Source organism: Pinus tabuliformis, chromosome 4_2 (genome assembly GCF_031772625.1).
Source record: "Pinus tabuliformis cultivar Carrire ecotype Pingquan chromosome 4_2, CPIR1, whole genome shotgun sequence".
Taxonomy (NCBI): domain Eukaryota; kingdom Viridiplantae; phylum Streptophyta; class Pinopsida; order Pinales; family Pinaceae; genus Pinus; species Pinus tabuliformis.
Window position 1 is genome coordinate 466,701,934 of NC_142304.1, and position 25,047 is coordinate 466,726,980.

The following is a 25,047-nucleotide window of genomic DNA, read 5'->3' on the forward strand; positions in this document are numbered from 1 at the left end:
TATATACATTCATGAAGTCCACTTGCGTATATATATTCATGAAGTCACCTGCGTATATATATTCATGAAGTCCACCTGCGTATATATATTCATGAAGTCACCTAGGTGTCCACCTACGTATATATATACATGAAGTCCATCTGCATGTATATGAATCCACCTACGTATATACATTCCTGAAGTCCAATTGCCTGAGTGACTGCGTGTATACCTGAGTGTGAAAGTTGTGCGTGTATATATATATTGATTGCATGTATATATATATATTGCCTAAGTGATTGCGTGTATATATATATATGTGTATATATATATATGTGTGTGTATATATATATATACATGTGTGTATATATATATATATATGTGTATATATATATATATATATATATATATATATATATATGTGTGTGTGTGTGTGTGTGTATATATATATATATATTGCCTGAGTATATGAAGCTATTGCTACGTTGAACAACTCTTTATTGACTGCGTTGAATCCGGATGTCATCACGTTGACTGTATTTATTCATGAACAACGTGTAATGATTCCGGATGGCATCACGTTGACTGTCTTGTCTTCATGCAGTGCGTATGTACTCCATTATAGCATATCAGTTCCTACCCTTACTGCGGCTAGATAGATGACCTACGTATTAATCTTATGCCCTGCGTAACCCTAGACTGCGTATAACCATGAACAACATATTACGATGGCTGCGATGTACAACGACTTACCTCTTCATCACTGCAGCTTGATGACTTTGGCACTCTTGACTGCGTACATGTCTTCTTGACCAGCATATCTATATATAACCATGAACAGCTTCATGTCCAGCGTATATATAACCATGAACAACTTCATGTCTAGCGTATATATGTCTCCATCATCTGCATTGGTAGGTTTTCATGATCGTTGGTAGGGCATCATCTTTGGGCCAGCGTGTGTTTCCCTTGGTGTCTCACTCCTTCTCCAAAAACCCAAGACGTGGAGAGGAGGAGATCACTCAAGAATTGTGTCCTCAAATGACATCAAACCTCATCTATTTATACTAATGTGTAGATGATGAATAGACACGACGTTTGGGCTTCTAGAGCCTACATAAGAGCTGGTCGGCTTCATAATAATTACATAAACAAAATAAATTCATATCTCCATAAATACTTATCGGAATCGGATGATCTTTGGATCAATCCTACACCTCTCGAAGAGAGGGATCCAATAAAAATATCAGCTGCCATAAATAAGCCGACCCACATGGAGTTTGGCCCTAGTTGCCAATTTAACAGTGCCAGACCGGTTATCGCCTCTACACTGGAAGAACAGGTAAACCAAAATGATATAGGGTTGGAAGACATGGAAGTTTCACTACAAGGGTTGGATATTGCTCAACCGACCATGGTAGTTACAAAGGGCTTTATAGCCTAGTAGAGGGCACCAGCTCTTCCTTCCTATTTATTCCGTCACCTTCAGATCTTCTTGCCTGGAGCGGACAACAACTGCAAACAGAGGGACTCCAGAACAGAGAGGGTTTTGTTGCATCTGCTTCAGAAGACCTGGGGTTTGGCAATATAGCGTTGAACGAGGTAGGCTTGAGAAAACTTCTTTGTGCATGATTTGTTTGTGCAAGGTGGTGAATTGAATGGCATTAAATTGAAAAGCGAGAGTAAAAGTCTTCCTGTGCATTGAGAAAAAGTGAAAGTCTACCTGCATATTTCACCGAGTTTACCCAGTTTTTTCCTCTGCATTGGAAATCTCCTCAGAATTTTTTAAATTCTCCTGGAAGGAAGAGACATGCAACAGTAGAGGCCAGCCTGTGTGCGTGAAAAAAACTGAATTTACATATCTATCTATGTGCTGAGAAGAGAACCTGCATCCTTATGCTCTGTTCTGTAAAAACAAAATTCTTCTTTTCATAAACAGACAGTTAAATTCTGGGTGACAGCAGTCTTAAAACAGGAGAATTATTGCTATTTGATATTGTAAGGAACACACGAGAAATTCCTTCTTGGGTTCAGAAGAAACTGAATTCAGTTATCCTCTGTTTCAGTTGTTGACTGTTTATTTTCCTGAGCATTTTCTTTTCTGGTTAAAACATAAAAAGAGCACTCAACACCATGCCAGGAGGATTCATAAGGAAAGAACCCTCAAACTCTAACAAGTTGCACAAGCACCCTGAGGTGGTAGACCTTTTCACCCGGGCAAATTGGAAATCCTTCTTTGACAAAATTCAGGGTTATGATGAGGAGATAACTGAAGAGTTTTTAATGTCCCTGAGACCACATTCAAAGACACATGCCACAGTTAGTTTTAGGGGTTTGACCCTAGAACCTACCCCTGAGCTCATCAATAGAATTATTGGTCTACCATTAGGGCTCCCTTGGAGCAAAGAAGAGAGATCATTGGGCCAAGTTGCTAAGAAAACATTTTTTCTGCCCGAGGAGCATCCTGTAGAAGACAAAAACGGAGTTAGAAGGACAAGCTTGCCTCCTCTTTGGAGTGAAGTTAGTTATCAAATTATGAAGTATATCACATGTGAAGGGAGGTTTAGCATCATCTATGGATATCATTTCAGGTTGTTACATGAATTAAGGCATGGGATGGACTTGCCTCCAGCCAAGAAACTAAGCATCCCATATTTCCTTCTTCAGTCCTTAATTCAATGTGGTACAAACCTAAGTGAAGGGATCCCAGATCAGTTGGCCCACCATGGGCTCATCAAACTGTTGGTGAAAGATGCTTTACACACCTACACTGTCCCCATATCTTGGGAAATCTTCAGAAACATGTCCAGGGATGATAACATTAGAACTTTGGCTACGAACATCACCCCATCCAGCAGTGAGGAGGGGGAGCAAACTGAAGAAATTCAGAAGAACAATGATGAGGGAGCACAGGACATTCAAGCAGAAGGCAAAACAGAGGAAAAACAGAAAGAAAAAGAAGAATTTGGCAAGACTGTTGAGCCTAAAAGAGAGGAAGAAACAACAGCAAAACAGCAAGGGAAAAGAGGATACAGAGTAGAAAGGAAAAGTCCGAGAAAGCCCAAATGAAGGCTGCCACAGCGAAAGCAGGCACCCAGAAAGAAAAGGGAAAGGCACACCCTGAGATATCAATCATACAGACAGAAACAGTGGACACAGAGATTTCTACAGGAAGCGAAGAAAAATAATAGCAGGAAGAGAAATCCCCTGAGGCGTTGGCAAGGGAGGCAGCGGTTGTGCTTGCTGCATTAAGCACACCTACAAAACAAAAAGGAAAAAGAAAGAGGCAAACCTCCATGTACTTTAAAGCCAGGAGAAGCACAAGGATCAAAGTGAGCAAACCCCAGCCACAATTAAAGGAACCAATTGTCATTGAGGACACAACCACTAAATCGAAAGAAGAGTCTCCTTCAAAGATATCTATCACCTATGAAAGGGGAAGCCCAAAAACCTCCACCTGGAGAGAGAGAATTAGGATGATGGACTCAAAGGCAACTCTACAGGAAGCTAAAACATCTCTACAAGAAACTCTAGCTAAATTAAAAGAGACTGAGAAATTGGAGAAGGCAACCAAACAATCACAGGGAGAAGAAAAGATCGAGGAGATACTGGAACCAAGCCCTCAGCCTAACTTGGGCTCATATTACAACCAGTTAGAAGGTGGGAAGATCATCCCACAGAAGTTTGTTGTACCACTTTTCTTTGCATTGGAACAAGAACAGGTTAGGACTCACACTTGGATGAGAATTGCCAAATCCAAGGGTGTTGCAGACATAGGCCACCTGGAAGAACAACTCAAAGAGTCAAGAAAAGAGTTGGCCATGGTGAGGCACATGGAAAGCAGTCAAAGAGCCAAATTACAGGAAGAAAATGAGTTGTTGAAAAAGAAATTGCAGGAAGGTCATAAGGAAGATAGGCCGTCCATTTTGGGAGAGCAGCAGCAGCAAGAAGGACCTCCAGCAAACAAGGAAACAACCGAGGAACAGCAGAGAGAGGAAAAGTTGCAAGCTGATGTGGAGATGCTAACAAAACTGCTACAGGAAAAGGAGTCACAGGCAGCAGAAGAAATACAGGTTTTAAAACAACAGGTGCAAGAGAAAGAAGCCCAAATGGTCTGCATGGCCAGCAGGGCAGTTGAAGCCTTACAATGTAGGCAACCTGCTAAGTCATATGCATTATATCTTAAAGATCAATGGTTGCAATTTCAAATTAACACATTGACCCAAAGGGGCACCATTCCATTCCATAATTACAATTAGTTCATGTATTTGTGTGACAGTAGCTCAGCTGAAGATAATGCCAAGTTAGCAAAATTCTATTTACACAACTTGGCACTTTCAAACATGAATCTATGGGACCCCAATGCTGCATTGGGAGATGTGCAACTCATGGCCATTGCTTCCTGGTTAAGCCATGAGGAAAAGAGGGCAGCAAAAATTCGGAAAATTATGGACAGGGAGCTAAGTGAGCCACTCATGATCAGAGCAGAACCAAAATATCCCTCAGCTTTAGTATATGCCCATCAACACCTTGCCAACAACCCTCAGGTTCTCCCAGACTAAGTTGAAAGGCAAGCTCAGGCCACTGCTCACTTTGAAGACATGGAAAGACTGTTGGGTGATAACTGCATTCATGCTTACACAAGGAGATGGAACACATTGTCCCACAGTCTGAAAATAAGAGAGTACCACTCCCCAACAAGGATGAGGGAGGCTTTGACAAGAGTGCCACTTTATAAACAGTCAATGCAAAATCTGAAGTCCAACTGGATTGGCCTAAAGTTCAGTCCTCCATTGCTTTTGGGACTACTGGAAGGGGTCAAAGAAGAAGAAGAACACAGGCAATGGGAGGAAGTAGAGAGAAACGCAGGGTTTCATGACCAAGAAGAGGACATCACCTCGGAAGCCTGGGATGTCAGAGAGGCAGTCAGAGCAATCAAAGATAATGAGCTGGATTAGTTGCTCAGAGGATGAGAACCACATTTAGCAGGGGGGTGATGATGAGCCCCAAAAATGAGTAACTTTATGGGCTCATTTTGCCTGTTATTCTCGATTAATCCACCATTCTTCATAGTTTTATGCATGCTTTTGAATATATTTATGTTAATTGAATGAATGAGAATAGTCACTTGACCACAAAGTCTAATACGTGCTTATTGCATATTTTTGGACATCTTTTGGACCAAAGTCAAGCATTTATGAGCAAGTTGACAACCAAAAACGAAGGAACAAGGCTGAGGATTTGTAGGAAGGGTGTCTCCTGCACTAAATGACCCCTTTCTCGAGTTCTCCACCATCAACTCGGAGTTCAACAACCCACCAAAGATGATTTCAAGGGACAGCCGAGCAGGTTTTGTGAAGTGGCTGATTAACTGCAGTTTTGGCAGCCAAGCTCCTAAAGATAAGGAGAACTGTTTGGGAGTCCTCGTGTTGCATAAGTAGGAAGACTTCAAGCCTTAGTAGTTTAGCTATTGAACAGTTGTTTTTCGCACTTTAGTGCAACTCTGCATTTCAGCTCATTTTCGAGCTCTTGTTGTAAACAGTTTTGTGACATGATTATTTTTTGAGTAATGGAGATAAATTTCGCTTTGCACCAGCTCTGAGCTTTCTTAGGAGGCCGTAGCTCTTGGGGATGGGCCCAACCCAAGTGCCAGTACCTCCTTCGTATATTTTTATGTGTTTTCCTTGCATTCATAGAATAATTTATGTTATTTAGGTTAAGATCTTGCTTTGTTACTTAGGTTGTTTTTTATTATTAAAATAGCTTTTCATGATTCAGGTTGATTTGACAGTTTGGTAACAGAAAAGATCTGCAAAAAGGCCATCAAGCAATCCTTGATCTCATCTCTCCCTCCTTGGGACCATGAGCTGAGACCAAAGCATACTTGCTGCCACAAAAACACTGTTTTTGCCTTTCCATGCGATTGCTAGTGTTATATTTTTAGGTGGAAAAGTTGATACCAGTTGTACTTGCATGTTTAGATCTGTTCTTGCTTAGTTTCCATAGTTATCTTGCATGATTTCCTGTCTATAAACTTCTATTCATCATGTTTCTGGTTTTTGGGTCACATTAGGTCAAAATACATAGCTCTCTGGTTTTTCTAGTCTTTGTTCAATCGGTTTTGGAAAATAGTGTGCAGAACACCTGTGATACATTGCCACCTATCCTTCCTCCATCATACCACCTGCTCCAACCCCTAATTCCAGATTTCTTCCCTTCATTCACCACGCTTTTCCAATTTGACCTAATTTCTACATTCTTGTGCAACATTGCTCCCTCCATCCTTGAACAAATCCAACCACCTTCATCACTCCTTAGCTTCATTCACCAGGTCCTAGACCCCTTCACATCCTCATCCATCCTCCATTTCCACTTTCCCACCTTTTTCCCACCATCAACCCTCCAAAATCCTCTTTCGGCTCTTCCTGTAGAACTTCCTGTAAAACCCCTGCAGACTTCCTGTAGAAGTTCACGTGAGCAGTTTTTCGAGATCTGATCACTGTGAAACTCTCTGGAAGGGTGTTAGGGACCCCTTAGGCCCTCTTCTCACCTTCCCAACCTCCTGCAAGCACCCACTCCATTTCCTTTCGCCAATCAACCTCTGCACAATCAAAAACAGTTAAAGCGCATGCATAATAATTCTACAAGATTACTCAAAAGTACAAAAAGATGTTTTTTCCATATTTTTCTTCAGAAATAGCTTAGTCACATGCATTTTACCTTTCCAAAAGTCAATGGCATCCATTTCCGCAGCTTTCATCTCTTTTCTTGCACTAGTAAGGTTAGTCAGTAAAACTAGGGTTTGCTAGGGTTTGCATTTCCTTTCAGTTTTCAGCTTCTTTCTGCAAGTAGACTAGCCTCTTTTGAGTTAGCTTTCGTCCATCACAGTTAAAAGCTTCTTCTAAGAGCTCATAGAAGTTGGCTTAAGCTCCTAGCGAACTTGTGCCAGTTGATCAAGTGACAGCCTGCGGCAAGAGCTAGTACTTGTGCATATAGCACCATCGCTTCCAAGTTTGTTACGAACAACCGAGTTGATAAAAGTAAAGAAGGGAGTCTCAGAAGTTGCAGCATCATTGCTGCAATACTAGGGCCCACCAATTACCTCCAAGATTATTGCCCTCCGCATAAAGCCAATCCTCTCCAGGATGATCTCAAAGAAACAATTTGCCTTCCTTAGACACCGCCATATCCAAGAGGCCATAGGCACCACTCATAAAATGCTTCACTCCATCAAAACCCATTCTAAAAGAGCTGCCATACTCAAGATTGACTTATCTAAGGCTTTTAAAAGAGTAAATTGGACTTATCTTCAGCTCATGTTCACACACATTGGGTTTCCTCACCAATTCATCAAATGGGTGGGAAGTTGTTTCACAACTATTTCTTTTAGCGTCCTAATCAATGGGGCAGGATCTAACTTCTTCCAACGCTATTCCTTCTGACTATGGAAGGTCTCAGTAGGCTCATAAAATCAGCAAGAATAAATGGCACTCTAGGAGGCGTGGAAATCAATGTCAGGACCATTATTTCTCACCTTCTTTTTGTTGATGATGTTCTAATTTTTCTAAATGGCTCCTTTAGAGATACCTCTAATTTCGAGTCAATTTTATCTCTTTTCTGTAAAGCAACAGGAATGGAGCCGAACTTCGACAAATTAGCAATCATTTTCAGCTCCTGTCTCCCAAATGAACAAAGATATGCCTCCCAGCACTTCGGGTTCGTAAGGCAGGAGCTGGAAGCTGGACTGAAGTACCTGGGTTTCAAGCTTAAGCCAAACGGGTACCACATTGCAGATTGGACGTGGATGCTTCCAAAAATTGAAGCCCGAATAAATATTTGGCAGTAGAAGTAGCTCTCTAAGGCTGGTAGACTCACCCTCATAAAATTAGTCCTTGAGGCATTTCCAGTCTACTGGATGTCTCTGGCTTGGATCCCTAAAGGCATTCATCGCAAAATCAAGCAGCTCTGCTACAGATTCCTATGGCGTGGCCAAACAGTAGGTAAAACTTTCGCTTGGGTCAATTGGGAAAGGATAGCAAAACCCAAGAAATGGGGACGTTGGGGATTCAAGGATCCCCAAGACTTTGCAAAGGCCTTAGGAGCAAAATTGCGTTGGTAAATCATTACCTCGAGCAGCCTCTGGAAGGATGTAGTTTACAAGTACATTTATCCACTATCAATTTCATATTGGAATCATAGCCCCAGCCACAGTTCCATGGGGGTCTCAATCATCTAGAAGGCCATCACGCACTCAATTGATATCATAAAACAGGGCCTAGCATGGAAGGTGGGAGATGGATCCCAAATCAGAATTGGCTCCGATGCCTGGGCAAGAAGCAAAAATGCCCATATTTTGCCACGAGAGATGAGACAAGAACTCACAGCAGCAGGGTTCTCACAACTTGCACACATCTCGGCGGAGGAGCAGCATGAGAGGCCAAATATGCAATGGAGGGATTTTGAGCATCTGGGCATAAGTGGCAGATGGAGCAGGGAGTGGATGAGGTTCGTTGGGGCGCTGGAGGAGGCAAACATCAAGATCTCAGCAAAAGAGGATAAGTTGATATGGGCCAAGGTCCCCACCGGCATATACTCTCCAAAGGTTGGATTCGCATCAATCATGGAAACTCGAGCAATGGGAGTTATCTGCTGGTGGTGGCGATTCATTTGGAAGCTGAAAGCCCCCCATAAAGCTCAACTACTCATTTGGACTATCTTTTCAAATAAAATTCCCACAGACCAAAACCTGAAAAATCAAAATTTCCATGGCCCTTTCATATGTAGCCTATGCAAAGCTGCCATTGAGGACACCGATCACCTCTTTCTCCATTGCTCAGTACCGGCTAATATCTGGAATATCATTACCACAGCGCTCTCAGTTCACCTTCATTGGACATGCCACAATGTAAATGAGGCTTGGCAGACATGGTAGTCAAGCACGGCCAACCAGAAATTAAAAAACTTACCTCTCATTATACGCTGGGGCATATGGATTATCCGGAACCATAGAATTTTCCAGGATAAAGATATATTGGGAGCGGCAGCCTGCAATCATATGTTGGCCATTTATAACTCAATCCCTGAGTATCCAATCCAGCATCCCCCTCGGGAAATAATCCCAGAAGTAATAGACAGAAGTCAGCCATGGGTGTACTTCGATGGCTCGGCCCAACTGGAGGGTTGCGAGGGAAGGGCAGTCCTATATCTAATGATTCAGTGAGCTTCAAAATAAAAGTGGGATTAGGGAGAGGCACAAACAACTACGCGGAACTAAACAGTCTTAGACATCTCCTCCTCTTTGCCAGGGTAAAACACTGTCATAACCTTCAAATATTTGGAGACTCTCAGCTCATCATTAACTGGATAAATGGGATCTATAATTGTCACTTGCACACACTCAGAGACTTAGTGGAGGAAGCTATTGAATTAAAATCTCAGTTTGAGTCTTTTGTCTGCTCTCATATCTACAAAGAAAGGAATGAAGTCGTTGATCTTCTTTCCAAAGAGGCCGCGCAGCTGACCAGAGGACAGTGGTTGATTCAAGAGTACAGGGATGGAGACTTTTTCCAGATCTACCATAGGCCTTTCATCGAAGAGACGGTTCATTTTCAGGACTGATCAATATGATCATCCTAGTTTTTTGTTTTTTGTTTATTTCTACTATACAGTTTTTAACATTGCAAATACAGACCTGGTTTATTTTTTATCCTTCGAGTTTAATGAAGGAAGATATGGAAATATAATGCTCATAACGTCTGGACTGACACTCTGCTGATAGTAGTGAAAGCATTTCTCAAATGCTGGCTTACAACATGTAATTTTCTTAAATTTCTTAATGAAAATTACGCTTTTTCCTTGGAAAAAAAACCTACAAAATACCAGCATGAACGGCTTTATGCACAACACTGCTAATACAAAAGTAAAATTATAATTAAAAGCTATACCATGACTGGCCAACGTAATCATCTAGCTAGCTCTGGATATTAACCACTAGATGATTTCGGATTTTTACGCCGTAAGGCGTTTCCTCTGAAGTAAACTTCCCTAAAATCTACCTGTCATTCGTCTGTGCCGTTAGATCATGTGTTAGACGATTATAGTATTGTCAATCGTTGGATTAAAAGCGAGTTGAATGGTTATAACCGTTCACTGGGAAGCTGAAGCGACTTTGTCGTATCATTGGAAACGCATTCTGCTCTTCCGACTTCAACTTCTACTTGTTCCGTAGAACATCCCCGAATCGAATACCCTGAGTTGTAGAAATCGTAATAGACGGAGTTTGATCCTTATACCTGTATGAATGGTTCGTTGAATCAGGCCTGTATTTCTGAGCAGCAACAGATTCTGCAGAACCCCTCTCCACCCGAGTTCTACATGCAAGACCCGGGATCCGATTTCGTTTTGCAGGGCTGCTGGCAAATGAAAGAACCCCACGGGGATCAACAGCGTCCAACCCTCTACTTCGTGCACGCAGGATCTTCCAAGCTGCAACAGCACATGAGTGCCGTTGGTCCAATGGGCCAACCGGTGCCGGGAAGCAGAGGGTATTATAACCCCTCGCAGAGGATGACTCGACACGTACAGGTTTGCAGTCTTGAAGTAGCGGCGCAGTTATCAAATACCATGGCCATCATTGAGGAAGGTTCATACCCCACAGAGCCACAGAGGACGAGGATTAAAATTCCTGCCTTTGAGAAAGGTTGAGACCCCACACAGCCACAGAGGACGAGGGTTAAAATTCCTGCTTCTGCTTCCAAGGTGCCATGGGAGCCCATAGCCATCGATAAAAGAATTGTTTACAAACCCACTGCACCCGTTCCTGTTGCAGATACAGAGCCATACTCGTATCAGAATTTTGTCTATGAACCGAGTCCCCGACAGATATACTACATGCAGGTACCTACGGCCATGAATCCTCAATATCAGTTGATGAGTCTTGACCTGTGAATACCCTCGAATTTCATGCCCCTTCTTCAGAAACGTCTTAGGAGAAGCTGGAATTAGCAGAGTTAATCCGCCCCGCTAAGCTCCGCAGGTTGGGTTAGAGAGGACAATAGTAACCCATATATCTATTGCATATACTGTCTGCCTCCCTCTGGATAATTAGCGTGAGCAAAACCATATTTTGAATACAGCTTGGAAGAGGGTTGGCTGAGAATACCCAGTTACCTGCCATGGTGAGCGATTATATGTAATATGTATCCACACTGCAAACTCTTGTGGATACCAATGGAGCAACTGTGTTAGTGAACATTACTAACTAGTTTATAATGAGAGTTGGCCTGCAGATCAGGTGAAGACACTTACTGTATTCAGGTGAATTACCATGTATAAATCTTGAGCTTGGTAATCCACCTGGAGTTTGATGAATTTTGCTTTGTTTGCTCATTTTGTTTGTTTGGTCTGGTATTAATGAATGATTGCCTTGTCAAGGTATCAAAAATTTTGGGTCGTTGGTTTTACTGTATTTCTTTCTAATATCACGGGAAAATCCTAATATTTTTATTTGGCATTTCATTTATGCTGTTGTGAGTTAACAAGTTTATAATTAATAGAAATAATAATTTAAGGTCATTATAGTGTTATCGTGAGGGTGGAAATTATTTGGATTATGGGAAAGGGATTTCTTTTATATCACAATTTTACTATTTGGTTTACAGAGTTGTATGCTTGTTTTCTTTTAAATCTGTAATTTTTAACTTATATTAAATTTTCACATAATTTTTAACTTATATTAAATTTTCACATATCCATAATGTTAATGAGCATAAATTAATTCAATTCTCCTTAGACAAAAGGTAAGTTGACTTGTTGACTATAATATCCATAATGTTAATGATCATAAATTAGTTCAATCCTCCTTAGAAAAAAGGTAAGTTGACTTGTTGACTATAATGTCCCTAATGTTAATGAGCATAAATTAATTCAATCCTCATTAGAAAAAAGGTAAGTTGACTTGTTGACTATCCATCTAGAACATGGAAACAAAAGTGTCACATATTCATATTGTGTGAATTTTAAAAACATAGGTGACAAAATAGCATCATAATCTTTCAAAGAAAGTCAAAAGTAATCAATCAAAGTAATAAATATACATTTGCATGATAATAATGTTCTTTTGTTTCCATGATGTGTCCCCATAGCCCATTTCTCTCATTGGGCCCTAATTACCTTCCAATCACCTTCCATCCATATTGTCCTCCATCATCTTCATTATGCATCTAATCAAGAAACTTTCCTTCTTTAACTTACCTTTTTTAGTCTTTGTCTTTTTTTTCTAATATTATGTTTTGACTTTCTAAATGCAATATACAATTATGGTTTTCAATGAAATATATTGGTAGGGGTTAGTCATGGTGGTTATTGCCTTGGTCACTAGCAAGCTTCGTATATGCTTGGCCATCTATAGAGGTTTCTTGATTTTGGGTAATTAACTTAACCTCTTGATTTTGGGTAATTAACTTACTCTAAAATGAAATAAGACATTCAATGTGTTCCTTGTAATATAGATATAAACAAAACATCTAAAGAAAAGTAATTGCACAATGATCCAGTGCAAGAAAACAAAGTTTTCCACAAACCTATTAACTCTTCTAGAAAAAATCAACAATTCCAATTTAATAATCCTATCGGCCTATCTTTGTACCTTTTGGGACAATTGCTAGTATAATATTAGATAATATTGTCGTTGTAAGGGTTTAAATGACTATAGTTATAGTCATTGGGCTTAGTGGTTTATTTTATAATTCAGTGTGAGAGATGCCTAAGTAAATATATATTAGTTTGTTTAATTAATAGTATTATGAAATATCTATAATCTTATTTTTAGTGTCTATAATAAGGAGAAGTGGTAAAAACATTTTTATGTCTTAATCACAAATAAAATATATAATAAAAAACAAAAATAAAAGATATACTAAAGAAAACAAAAATGAATATAGGTGTTTGGTTTATTTAATTAAAAGTATTCTCACTCTCAATGTTCATAATGAAGAGAAATGGTAAAAATATTTCATTTTCACTCTTAAGTATAAATTAAATATTTCAATGTCCATATGAAACAACATAATCTTATATCAATTTTATAAAAGAATAAAATAATTAGAAGTTAAAAAAAAACTATATATATATACATTATATAAAGCAATTGAAAAAAATAAATTATAATCTTACTATTTTATACCCAAATAAATTTTAATCCATTTTATATATTTAAAAATATAACAAATGATATATATATACTTACTTGAAGACAAATTTTGAACTTAAGATATTTGATTGACCTAAATTCTTATCAAATCGGTGGTTAAAATAAATCTATATTTATATTTACGCCGTAAGGCATTCCCCTTTGAAATGAATTGCCCTAGCCATCGCCATGTCCTATTCTTCACCGTAGATGTGTGGCGTTAGACAATTGAACAAAGTTTGATCGTTGATCCAAAAAACAGTTCATGAAACTGAAACGGTTCATGAATTTTCGTCTAGCGGTTCTCGCTCATGGCAATGGCGGTTTAATTTCCCTGAGTTGCAGTTTGAAAAGACTTTGAGAATAAGGGAAGTCAGATGTTTAGAAAACGATGGACGCGGCAGCCATTGCTGCTGCAATTTCTCCAGCGGAACCTGGGTGTCGATGCTGTAAACAGTACGAGATGTGTCCCACGAGATGAGCGTTTTGGGCATCTGAAAATGTCTGATTTCTTAGCACATTCCCTCAAGGCAATTGTTCAATTCCTAGTACCAGAGCTCAAATCACTGTTTGATTCAACTATGAATGAGTTCGACTCCTTTAAAGACATTAAGAAGCTCTTTTCCGATGGGAAAAATTTTCCCAACAACTCAATTCTGGAAGCTGCCAAAAATTTCATTCCCTTTGAGCTTGTCAAAGAGTTTCTTACAACAGACAGCGAAAATTTTTTCAAGTATCCCCTTCCTCAAGTTATAGCCCGTGGGTATTTCTCTTCCAAAGACGTCCATGCATCTTATTCTGTGCTTGATTTCTACCAGATTCTGAATAATTGAACTTCAACAAAGGGGACAACACCTTGTAGTTCATGTACATTGTTATCAGCCAAAACAATATCTACATTTTCACATCTATCAATCCCAGAAAAAGGCTTCTCTTTTATGAATGGTGTGTTTGGTAGTACCAGAATCAATATTCCAAATGCATCGTGATGCACTGACTTCTGTGTCTGGCTATTAAAAGATTATTATTTTCTCTGTTCAGTGATAGGAACCATTGTATTACTTTCTGCAAAATCACTTTGATCTCTTTATCCTCTTCCCTTGCCACTACAACCTCTACCTCCAATCCTTTCATCGTCATTGTCTTTTTTTAGAAAACAATCTTTTGCACTGATTATTTCCACCACAATATTTGCAAAATTTGGATTTGGTATTTTGTGAATTACCTTGGCAACTATATAATTATTTGCTAACTTGATTACCTATTATGCTTGTCTCTGCCATGACGTTAGTTTTGGCCACTTCCTTTGAGCCTTCTTGTAAATGCTCTGTGTGGACCTTCACACTCGTTCTTTTTTGTTGTTCTTGGATTAGAAAACCTACAACTTCTTCAGTTGAAGTTTCATTTTGAGAATAAAATGATGATTTGAAATTTTAATACAACTCAGGCAAGCTAATGAATAAAATAGTAATCATTATTTTGTCTTTAATTTCGGTATCGATTGAAAATAGTTTTCTTCAATTCTTGCACTTACTGGACATGTTTTATTATAGAATTGATTTTTGTTATATTCAAATTTGCTAATTTGTTTTTCAATAATAAATTATAAATTTCATTAGAGCTTTCATACAAACTTTATAATTTCTTCCATACTTCAATAGTAGTGCTAAGGCCTCTGATATGATGAAGAATGACGACCTCAAGAGCAAAAGTGAGTAGTGTTACATTTTTATTTTTCTTCTTATAGTGATTAGTCATGGGACCTAGTTTTTGACATGTTGGAGTGACCAACTCCCAAAGATCATGATAGTAAAGGAGTAGGTTCATTCTTTGTTTCCTTGCTCGGTAATTCTACCCATTCAATTTGTGATGTGATATTCTAACATAATATTATTGGTATGGGTCAGATCATACAAAATCACCTTATTACTCCAAGAAAAAATTCTTTCTAACTCCAATATAGAACATAAACCCTTAAGGTTCGCTTACAAATTTCAACTTATAACCCCTCTGAGAATGTTGCCTGTAACTGCAAGATGCAATAAGGGTTTTGCAGTTTGTAATTTGCAGTGGGTTTTAAAACATACTTTTCAGTTTAAAACAAAATTTCAATTAGCAGAGGGTTTTAAAACTGAGGATTTACTTCATATTGCTTCTAAAAGACAGATTTCAAATTGCTGTCACTTAGAAATAAATTATTGTGTACTTTCTCAAAGGTTCAATGATGCTAGGTTGAATTGATCAATCTTCTGCTCTAGATTTGTGGGCTCAAGCTATTTATCAGTCACTAGCAGTTTAATTAGCTCCAAGGTCCAACTATCTTGTATGCTGCAGGTCAATACACACAAGTATCTGTCTACCCTTAGCACCTCCTTCAACAGGTCAATACATGTCACTGAAGACTTGTATGCTGCTAGACATCTACTAATCTCTATACAACCATGCTCAACAAACTTGAACTCACTGTCCTTTGATCATAGGTTGGGGTCGGTCTACTTCTACAGCTGCCGGACTGTTTTCTCTTTGGTTAGATGTCAGTTGCTTCTTAAAGCTTGGCCCCTTTTCCAATGACTTGATCCTTAGAAAAAATTGATTCACCTCATCTGTCATTTAATTGAAGTCTTTTCTCTTAACAATTTTGTTGTAGCAACCACATGAGATCAAAATATTAATATCAATCTGAAACTCATTCGTGAAACCAAATCCAACCGCATTCTCACAACGTTTGGATTGTCAAATGATAGTGTCATCATTTGTACACATCAGATTGCTAAACAGGCATAAATCCTTGAGAACTACTAAAATTGTAGCTGAAACCCTGGAATGTAATTAAAAAATAATAATTATCAATATTTACACAGCTTAGCTCATACACTGGACATGGGCTGGATTGAGGCCGAGAAGCGAAGAAAGAAAGTTAGGTCGTTGAGCCAGTTTGTATCTTAGCATGCACAGATAAACCCTAAGGTGTTCTCGTCGAACACGTCGAAATGTCCCTCAACTCCTGTTTCTGGTTTTCCCCCTCGGTTGTAGTGTGCTGTCGGTTATCTACATTGTATCCGCGTGCTATCCATGCACATTTAAATTTTAATTGGGGGCAGGTAGGATTTGTTAATATCTGACATTTAAAATTTTTAAATTCAAATAAAATTACTGCTTTGCTTAATCTTAGTAGGTTTAAATGGTAAAGCCCTGTCCCTGCTGATTGAATTTATATAAACTGTTAAAAGGCTTGAACATTCGGGAAATTTGTATTTGACTTAATCTCAGGGGGCTTGGGGAAATCTGCACTCGACTTAAGCTCAAGTGGATTGAATGGGAAAACAGTAAAAATGCTTGAAAGTCAAACAGGTTCACAAAAACTAAGAGGCTTAAATGGACAAACTGTTAAAGAGCTTGAAAGTCAAACAGGTGCATAAGAAATACTCTACTTTTGAATCTGATGACTTGAATACCTGATAAATGTTTCAATCTGACTGGTGTCTCACTGTTGCAACATGTGTTTTTCTTTATCAGAGTGAGAGCGGAGCAGTATAATTATGCCGTAAGGCGTTCCCCTTTGAAATGAATTGCCCTAGCCGTCGCCGTGTCCTATTCTTCACCATAGATGTGTGGTGTTAGACGATTGAACAAAGTTTGATCGTTGATAAAAAAAAACGGTTCATGAAACTGAAACGGTTCATGAATTTTCGTCTAGCGGTTCTCGCTCATGGCAATGGCGGTTTAATTACCCTGAGTTGCAGTTTGAAAAGACTTTGAGAATAAGAGAAGTCGGATGTTCAGAAAACGATGGACGCGGCAGCCATTGCTGCTGCAATTTCTCCAGCGGAACCTGGATTTTTGGTGTCGATGCTGTAAACAGTACGAGATGTGTCCCACGAGATGAGCGTTTTGGGCATCTGAAAATGTTTGATTTCTTAGCGCATTCCCTCAAGGCAATTGTTCAATTCCTGGTACGAGAGCTCAAATCGCTGTTTGATTCAACTATGAATGAGTTCGACTCCTTTAAAGAAATTAAGAAAAGCTCTTTTCCGATGGGAAAAAGTTGCCCAACAACTCAATTCTGGAAGCTGCCAAAAATTTCATTCCCTTTGAGCTTGTCAAAGAGTTTCTTACAACAGACAGCGAAAAATTGTTCAAGTATCCCCTTCCTCAAGTTATAGCCCGTGAGTATTTCTCTTCCAAACACGTCCATGCATCTTCTTATTCTGTGCTTGATTTCTACCAGATTCTGAATAATTGAACTTCAACAAAGGGGACAACACCTTGTAGTTCATGTACATTGTTATCAGCCAAAACAATATCTACATTTTCACATCTATCAATCTCGGAAAAAGGCTTCTCTTTTATGAATTTCATTAGAGCTTTCATACAAACTTTATAATTTCTTCCATACTTCAATAGTAGTGCTAAGGCCTCTGATATGATGAAGAATGACGACCTCAAGAGAAAAAGTGAGTAGTGTTACATTTTTATTTTTCTTCTTATAGTGATTAGTCATGGGATCTAGTTTTTGACATGTTGGAGTGACCAACTCCCAAAGATCATGATAGGAAAGGAGTAGGTTCATTCTTTGTTTCCTTGTTGGGTAATTCTTCCCATTCAATTTGTGATGTGATATTCTGACATAATATTATTGGTATGGGTCAGATCTGCTTGTGCCTCCAAAAATTTGTGCCTGGTTCCATACACAATCACCTTATTACTCCAAGAAAAAATTCTTTCTAACTCTAATATAGAACATAAACCCTTAAGGTTCGCTTACAAATTTCAACTTATAACCCCTCTGAGAATGTTGCCTGTAACTGCAAGATGCAATAAGGGTTCTGCAGTTTGTAATTTGCAGTGGGTTTTAAAAAATACGTTTCAGTTTAAAACAAAATTTCAATTAGCAGAGGGTTTTAAAACTGAGTATTTACTTCATATTTCTTCTAAAAGACAGATTTCAAATTGTTGTCACTTAGAAATAAATTATTGTGTACTTTCTCAAAGGTTCAATGATGCTAGGTTGAATTGATCAATCTTCTGCTCTAGATTTGTGGGCTCAAGCTATTTATCAGTCACTAGCAGTTTAATTAGCTCCAAGGTCCAACTATCTTGTATGCTGCAGGTCAATACACACAAGTATCTGTCTACCCTTAGCACCTCCTTCAACAGGTCAATACATGTCACTGTAGACTTGTATGTTGCTAGACATCTACTAATCTCTATACAACCATGCTCAACAAACTTGAACTCACTGTCCTTTGATCATAGGTTGGGGTCGGTCTACTTCTACAACTGCTGGACTGTTTTCTCTTTGGTTAGATATCAGTTGCTTCTTAAAGCTTGGCCCCTTTTCCAATGACTTGATCCTTAGAAAAAATTGATTCACCTCATCTGTCATTTAATTGAAGTCTTTTCTCTTAACAATTTTGTTGTAACAACCACATGAGATCAAAATATTAATATCAATCTGAAACTCATTCGTGAAACCAAATCCAACCGCATTCTCACAACGTTGGGATTGTCAAATGATAGTGTCATCATTTGTACACATCAGATTGCTAAACATGCATAAATCCTTGAGAACTACTAAAATTGTAGCTAAAACCCTGGAATGTAATTAAAAAAACATAATTATCAATATTTACACAGCTTAGCTCATACATTGGACATCGGCTGGATCGAGGCCGAGAAGCGAAGAAAGAAAGTTAGGTCATTGAGCCAGTTTGTATCTTAGCATGCACAGATAAACCCTAATCGTCGAACACGTCGAAATGTCCCTCAACTCCTGTTTCTGGTTTTCCCCCTCGGTTGTAGTGTGCTGTCAGTTATCTACATTGTATCCGCGTGCTATCCATGCACATTTAAATTTTAACTGGGGGCAGGTAGGATTTGTTAATATCTGACATTTAAAAATTTTAAATTCAAATAAAATTACTGCTTTGCTTAATCTTAGTAGGTTTAAATGGTAAAGCCCTATCCCTGCTGATTGAATTTATATAAACTGTTAAAAGGCTTGAATATTCGGGAAATTTGTAATTGACTTAATCTGGGAATCCTGCACTCGACTTAAGCTCAGGTGGCTTGAATGGGCAAACAGTAAAAACTCTTGAAAGTAAAACAGGTTCACAAAAACTAAGAGGCTTAAATGGACAAACTGTTAAAGAGCTTGAAAGTCAAACAGGTGCATAAGAAATACTCTACTTTTGAATCTGATGACTTGAATACCTGATAAATGTTTCAATCTGACTGGTGTCTCACTGTTGCAACATGTGTTTTTCTTTATCAGAGTGAGAGCGGACCAGTATAATTACGCCGTAAGGCGTTCCCCTTTGAAATGAATTGCCCTAGCCGTCGCCGTGTCCTATTCTTCACCGTAGATGTGTGGTGTTAGACGATTGAACAAAGTTTGATCGTTGATCCAAAAAACGGTTCATGAAACTGAAACGGTTCTTACGCCGTAAGGCGTTCCCCTTTGAAATGAATTTCCCTAGCCGTCGCCGTGTCCTATTCTTCACCGTAGATGTGTGGTGTTAGACGATTGAACAAAGTTTGATCGTTAGTCCAAAAAACGGTTCATGAAACTGAAACGGTTCATGAATTTTCGTCTAGCGGATCTCGCTCATGGCAATGGCGGTTTAATTACCCTGAGTTGCAGTTTGAAAAGACTTTGAGAATAAGAGAAGTCGGATGTTCAGAAAACGATGGACGCGGCAGCCATTGCTGCTGCAATTTCTCCAGTGGAACCTGGATTTTTGGTGTCGATGCTGTAAACAGTACGAGATGTGTCCCACGAGATGAGCGTTTTGGGCATCTGAAAATGTCTGATTTCTTAGCGCATTCCCTCAAGGAAATTGTTCAATTCCTGGTACGAGAGCTCAAATCGCTGTTTGATTCAACTATGAATGAGTTCGACTCCTTTAAAGACATTAAGAAGCTCTTTTCCGATGGGAAAAGGTTGCCCAACAACTCAATTCTGGAAGCTACCAAAAATTTCATTCCCTTTGAGCTTGTCAAAGAGTTTCTTACAACAGACAACGAAAAATTGTTCAAGTATCCCCTTCCTCAAGTTATAGCCTGTGAGTATTTCTCTTCGAAACACGTCCATGCATCTTCTTATTCTGTGCTTGATTTCTACCAGATTCTGAATAATTGAACTTCAACAAAGGGGACAACACCTTGTAGTTCATGTACATTGTTACCGATTGTGAGTTGTTAATGGTTTCAGATGTGGATTAGGATTAAATAGCTCTTCGAGGAAATGTAATGATATGCTGGATTTCCAGTTGATCAATTTGCTAGCTTTTCTAGATGTACTTATCATACAGCGGACAAAGTGAAGAGAGGCTCTGTAACAAGGAGAAGCTGCATCAGCTTCAGAGCTTTTCTGTTGTGGTCTGCCCCTGTTTATACTTACCCTGTTGCACTGTATGCTTGTAGATATGCAAATTAATAACTGAGAATTGAAATTGGTTTCAAAGTATGATTTTAGTGAATGTCATGTTCTAAAGCTTATTGTGTCCATTCTATTTAGAGATATCTCAGGCTAAGGATGTGTCGACACTTTAGCCTTTAGGTGAAGGCTTATCATCCAAAGATCATATTGTATCTACACTTTCTTTGTATCATAAATATGCGGTTTCACTAAGATCAATAATTTTCATAGTGGAGCAATGCCAACGGATTTGGGACTTTAACCTGAATTTTAGTAATTTCCTTTGCTGATTTGATATGTCGGGTCTTAGGCCATCCAAACCAACTTACAATTTTAGTTATAACTTTACAATTTTCCTTGGAATGTAAATGAATGGAATGTCAACTAAAGCAGGAGGCTTACGAGACTGTACTAAAGTTTTCTTTTTTGCTTCCTTAAAGACTATATGTTACATAAGAATCACAAATTGACAGAATGAGTTCAGCCAGACCAGGAGGCTTGCAGTACTGCATTGAACTTTTATGCTTGCGTCATTTTAGCCAATATATGTCATATAAGCATCACAAATTGATAGAATGAACTACTGGTAATGGAGTTGAATTAGACATGTAGGTTACATTTACTCTGATATAATAAAATTTTTGTGTACTGGGGTTTAGATATGATTTGATGTGCTAGTAGTGTAATAGTGGTTATTGTCATTGTAAGTAAGGTGATTATACCAGCAAAATTTTTATAAACTCAGCAGCAAGTGTGGCCTCCCCTTGTATGGGAATAATACAATGAAATGTTGCTGACTATCACCATTGAGAACAACCCACGGCTATATCATCAATTATTCTTAATACATACATATTTTTCTTGTAATTTTGCCCAGCCCACCATAGAATTTATGTGCATGTTGAAGGTGGCTGCTTATTTCAAATTGGGGAACTTGGCTTAAAATTATGAGTTCCAAACTTAAATCCTATTTCAATGAGCTGGCTACACATCTAATTTGTTGAACTTCAACCTTGGGAACTAAGATGGATGCTGACTCTTTTTGCTCTGTCATTTGTTTCTTCTTTCTAAATGATGATGTGACCAACCACATACTAGCACTTACAGTAATATATTCATCTAAATTTGTATACTCAACTATTCAAAAAGTTACAAGTAACAAAACTCAGCTACTATTTTCTATAACTAAAGCCTGGAAAGTAAACTTCACATGTTAGTATACCCAACTATTCAACAGTTAACAAGTAACAAAACTTAGCCACTGTTTTGTATATCTAAAGCCTAGAAAGTAAACTTCACATGTCATGTCATAAGCTATAATATTTTGGCTTTAGCATACCATAAAGGGAATTAGTAAAACCACAACAGAATTTAAGAAACCATGCAGTGTAACTTACAACACTACAGTGAATCACATAACAAACTTTAGTGGACAATCATACTTTGGAAATGCTAGTTTCAGAAAGTAACAAATATGTTGAGATGACCAAATGGTGGCAAAATGCCTAACACAGTTTCTTATGATGTACTACCAAAATGCTCTTCAATGTATCTCTCTTATCTATGACTCTTCAATGTGCCTCATCCCTCAATCAATTGTGACTACTAAATACACGTTGGTCCTCCTCACACTAGATTCACAATGTTGCTTTACTTACACAATGACTCATAATACAACATGATGTGAAATGCCAAATAATACCTAACAAATGTGTATTCTCCATGATGAAGTAGCTAATTTATAGATAAAAACTAACACTTTAAAACTGTTTTATAGTTTTTTGGAAGCATCATGAAATTGACATTGAAACAGTGCGAAAACATCATCAAGAATGCAAAAATTTAGGGCCCACGAACTTGAAAGCTTGTAGGTGATTCTGTCAGATTAAGAAAGCTTGTATTGGAAACTCGATTTAAAATGTTACCAAATTCCGTTCATGGGTCTCGAAGCTCGCAAGTTCTCTATTCTTCATGATGGAGTAGCAATAATCTCTGTTCTTCATGATGGAGTAGCTATTTTATAGATAGAAATTAAAACTTATAAAATTGTTTTGTAATTTTTTTTGGAAGCATCATGAAATTGACACTGAAACAGTGAGAAAACATTATCAAGAATGCAGAAAATTAGGGGCCATGGACTTGAAAGCTTCTGGGTGATTCGCGCCAGTTTGTATTGGAAACTCCATTTAAAAATGTTACCAAATTCCATTCCTGGGTCTTGAAGCTCCCAAGTTTTGTGTTGTAGTTTCTAAGGACATTTAATATCCTCATGGCTTATATTACTATTCCCTAAAGAAGGAATCTTCCATAACAATCCTCTATGCGTGTACGCATTCGTTTGAAACTTTGATGTTTAATCATGTTTCCCTTGTAAAATGTTACCAAATACCAAATTCCATTCCTGGGACTTGAAGCTCCCAAGTTCTGTGCTTTAGTTTTTAAGGACATTTAATATCCTCATGGCTTATATTACGATTCCCTGAAGAAGGAATCTTCCATAATAATCCTCTATGCATGTATGCATTCATTTGAAACTTTGATGTTCAATCATGTTTCCCACACAAAGGTAGACCATTTTTTTCCAGTCTTATCTAAAGAGGTCACAATTTTGTCTGGACGGAAAATTACGAAATTTGATTGTGGGAGTGTGTACATTTTTTTTGGATGGCGGAAATGGATTTAGCATCCATCATGAATGCCTGGCACCCAAAATACTGAAGCTTGACCGCTGTAATTGACATTTTAAAAAAAATTAGCTGGATTTTTTCAAAATCATGCTGTAATTTCTATCATTTTCTGTGCAAAATTAAGGCACTCAAAATTCTAAAAAGTGAAAACTATAATCCACATTTTCAAAAAATTTAGCTAATTTTTTTCAAAATCATGCTGGAATTTTTATTATTATCATCATGGCTCCAACAATTTTTTATGCATTTTCAAATATGGAACGACGACCATGATGTTGTTCACAATGTCGTATCGTTTCTTTCACCTCTTCCATTACAATATAATAGTATTTTCTAATAACACCATAAATAGGTAGCATATGGAAAAATTACATCTCGGGAAAAAAAAAAATAAATAAATAAATAAATAAAATTGTTCACATAAACAAAAACAACAACATGGATAATGGATAACCTCTACAAGACATTACTATTATTTACCAAATAGCCATATTGGAATACACATAACTAATCATTTCAAATATAACACATTATCATCCACCCTAGCTTTCAACAATGTCCATTCATATGTTTCTTTTTTCCCACACACTACTATTATTTACAAAATATCCATATTCAAAATACACATAAGTAATACTTTCAACTCTAACTCATTATCATCCACCCTTTCTTTCAACAATCTCCATTCACAGGTCGCTATTCTTCTACAAACTACTATTATTTTCAAAATATCCATTTTCAGAATACACATAACTAACTATTGCAATTGTGACTCATTATCATCCACCGTTGTTTTCAACAATGTCCATTCACATGTCCCTATTCTTCCCCACTCTATGCTATTCTTCCCCACTCTATGCCTTACGGCGTTTCCTTTGCAACATAAGGTGCAAATGCTAGTCTAAATATTAACCACAGCACCTTACGGGGTTAACTAGCCGTTTTCTTTTCTATATTAATGAAAGAATATACACCTAGTTCATACTGTCAACCACGAGATGACATCAGATTTCTAAATATTAACCTCATTATCTTCTGGGGGTTTACCTAGTTGTTTTCTTTTTCCGTATCGAAAAATAGGTAATGACAGAATGCATACATAGAAAGAAAATGACAAATGTATACCAACCTGATTCCAGACGAAGAATGAGGCTGATCCCTTAGACTTGCACAAACCACCCTCGTTTCACCTTCTTCCACGATGGTGAACCCTCTTCTTTGCATTCCCCTGTTGCAGAGCAAAATTCCTTATAAAATTACTGGCCATGCCAAAAACCAATAAAAATGAAACTGACAAAAAAAAAAAAGCAGAAAAGCTTTACCTGGAATATCTCTATCAATTCAAATGCCAATGATTAAAACCTTACGAATTCCCTTCAAATGACAATGTTTAAAAAAAAGCAGAAAAGCTTTACCTGGAATATCTCTATCAATTCAAATGCCAATGATTAAAACCTTACGGATTCCCTTCAAATGACAATGTTTAAAAAAAAGCAGAAAAGCTTTGCCTGGAATATCTCTATCAATTCAAATGCCAATGATTAAAACCTTACGAATTCCCTTCAAATGACAATGTTTAAAACCCTTGCGATGTCCTGTGAGATCTCCAACTTTTCCTGATTAAGAGCTTGGGCTTCTCCTTCCGGAGCGGGCTTCTCCTCTCGGGCTCTTGGACCCTTCATAGCTTCTTTCGCTTTGGTTTTCATGATTCTCTAGCTGTCCCCCTGCTCTGAACGCTGAACGCTGTCTTTATCTAATGGTCCAACCCAGAA

The 25,047-nt window shown here is 38.1% G+C and overlaps 1 long non-coding RNA gene across 1 annotated transcript in view; it reads right to left on the bottom strand.

Annotated features, from left to right (window-relative positions):
- LOC149169983 (uncharacterized) overlaps positions 1 to 25,047 on the bottom strand; it is an 84,430-nt gene extending 59,383 nt beyond the window's left edge. Inside the window, exons 1-3 of the long non-coding RNA XR_016259437.1 lie at positions 24,829 to 25,047; positions 24,598 to 24,701; positions 24,405 to 24,503 (exon numbers count right to left, since the gene is read on the bottom strand). This is a non-coding gene — a long non-coding RNA (uncharacterized LOC149169983). The remainder of the gene's footprint in view (positions 1 to 24,404; positions 24,504 to 24,597; positions 24,702 to 24,828) is intronic.